Consider the following 2,500-nt stretch of genomic DNA (forward strand, 5'->3'; position numbering starts at 1 on the left):
GCGCCGGTCGCGGATGCCGGTACGAGGCATGAATTTCGTGAAAATCCTCGGCAAGATCGGCTAAAAGGCGATGCGCCGGCTCCCGGGTTCGGAAGGGAGCCGGTCCGGCGAAAAACTTGGTTCCGTCCCGATCGACCGAAAGGCAATGCGCCGGTCGCGGATGTCGGTACGGGGACGGAATTTCGTGAAAATCCTCGGCAAGATCGGCGAAAAGGCGATGCGCCGGCTCCCGGGTTCGGAAGGGAGCCGGCCCGGCGAAAAACTTTGTTCAGTCACGATCGACCGAAAGGCAATGCGCCGGTCGCGGATGTCTGTACGGGGACGGAATTTCGTGAGATCCTCGGCCCGTTCGGCGGAAAGGCGATGCGCCGGCTACCGGATTCGGTCCGATCCCTGTAGGCCGGCGAAACTTTGAATAAATCCGGCCCCTCGAGTCTCGCCCGCCGGCGACAAAGTCCCGAGGCCGAGTAATTTTTCGGATAGCCCGCGAAGGTTTCGTCCCGTAAGCCCACCGTGTTAACACCGCATCGGCGCCGACGTCCTAGCGGCCGGGCTCCTACTAGTAAGAGGAGCGAGTCGGTCGGGCCGGGTTCCCGGCGCCCGCCGGTCACCGTTCGGTACAGTGCGCCAGCACGTGCCGTACAGTTCGGTGTCGACCTAGCGCGGGCGTACGGGTACAATCCCGTATCCCCAGACCGTGAAACTCTGCTCATGTTCAATCGTCACTGCATTACCGCGGGTCGGTGTCTCAGACCGAATGGCCCTTGACGCGGTAGCAAGAAGTTCGCTCTCCGTTACGCACGGCAGGGTCGAACCTTTGAACGCACGCATCAACTCGCTCCGTACCGAGCGCCAACTCGAATACGAAAGAGATATCAATCCATCCCAGACGCTTTCAATCTAGCCGACGGGTACGGGAGATCGTTCGAACGCAACGCAACCGTGTGCCGCTTCGGCGGTACACGGAGTCGCGACCGGCCTGACGCCGGTCACGAAACACAACGTACAGTTAGACGTGTGGCCGACCGGGCCTGAGGACCCGGCGGCGATGGGTGGCGCACGTCCGAGCCTAGATTCAATGTCGAAGCTCCCTGGTTGATCCTGCCAGTAGTCATATGCTTGTCTCAAAGATTAAGCCATGCATGTCTCAGTGCAAGCCAAATTAAGGTGAAACCGCGAATGGCTCATTAAATCAGTTATGGTTTCTTAGATCGTACACACATTTACTTGGATAACTGTGGTAATTCTAGAGCTAATACATGCAAACAGAGTTCCGACCAGAGATGGAAGGAATGCTTTTATTAGATCAAAACCAATCGGCGGCGGGTACGTCCCGTCCGCCGTTTAACTTGGTGACTCTGAATAACTTTGGGCTGATCGCACGGTCTCGTACCGGCGACGCTTCTTTCAAATGTCTGCCTTATCAACTGTCGATGGTAGGCTCTGCGCCTACCATGGTTGTAACGGGTAACGGGGAATCAGGGTTCGATTCCGGAGAGGGAGCCTGAGAAACGGCTACCACATCCAAGGAAGGCAGCAGGCGCGCAAATTACCCACTCCCGGCACGGGGAGGTAGTGACGAAAAATAACGATACGGGACTCATCCGAGGCCCCGTAATCGGAATGAGTACACTTTAAATCCTTTAACGAGGATCCATTGGAGGGCAAGTCTGGTGCCAGCAGCCGCGGTAATTCCAGCTCCAATAGCGTATATTAAAGTTGTTGCGGTTAAAAAGCTCGTAGTTGAATCTGTGTCCCACGCTGTCGGTTCACCGCTCGCGGTGTCTAACTGGCATGATTGTGGGACGTCCTACCGGTGGGCTTAGCCCTCCGGGGCGGCCCAACTAATATCCCATCGCGGTGCTCTTCACTGAGTGTCGAGGTGGGCCGGTACGTTTACTTTGAACAAATTAGAGTGCTTAAAGCAGGCTATTTTCGCCTGAATACTGTGTGCATGGAATAATGGAATAGGACCTCGGTTCTATTTTGTTGGTTTTCGGAACCCCGAGGTAATGATTAATAGGGACAGATGGGGGCATTCGTATTGCGACGTTAGAGGTGAAATTCTTGGATCGTCGCAAGACGGACAGAAGCGAAAGCATTTGCCAAAAATGTTTTCTTTAATCAAGAACGAAAGTTAGAGGTTCGAAGGCGATCAGATACCGCCCTAGTTCTAACCATAAACGATGCCAGCTAGCGATCCGCCGAAGTTCCTCCGATGACTCGGCGGGCAGCTTCCGGGAAACCAAAGCTTTTGGGTTCCGGGGGAAGTATGGTTGCAAAGCTGAAACTTAAAGGAATTGACGGAAGGGCACCACCAGGAGTGGAGCCTGCGGCTTAATTTGACTCAACACGGGAAACCTCACCAGGCCCGGACACCGGAAGGATTGACAGATTGAGAGCTCTTTCTTGATTCGGTGGGTGGTGGTGCATGGCCGTTCTTAGTTGGTGGAGCGATTTGTCTGGTTAATTCCGATAACGAACGAGACTCTAGCCTGCT

At 55.0% G+C, this 2,500-nt stretch overlaps 1 non-coding gene across 1 annotated transcript in view; it reads left to right on the forward strand.

The window, feature by feature from the left end:
* The first annotated feature begins 1,088 nt into the window (after positions 1–1,088).
* The window catches only part of LOC124415798, a 1,913-nt gene continuing 501 nt past the window's right edge, over positions 1,089–2,500 (forward strand). Inside the window, exon 1 of the ribosomal RNA XR_006930720.1 lies at positions 1,089–2,500. This exon is cut by the window's right edge and continues 501 nt beyond it. This is a non-coding gene — a ribosomal RNA (small subunit ribosomal RNA).

This window comes from Diprion similis, unplaced genomic scaffold (genome assembly GCF_021155765.1).
Source record: "Diprion similis isolate iyDipSimi1 unplaced genomic scaffold, iyDipSimi1.1 ptg000084l, whole genome shotgun sequence".
In the NCBI taxonomy this organism is placed as follows: Eukaryota; Metazoa; Arthropoda; class Insecta; order Hymenoptera; family Diprionidae; genus Diprion; species Diprion similis.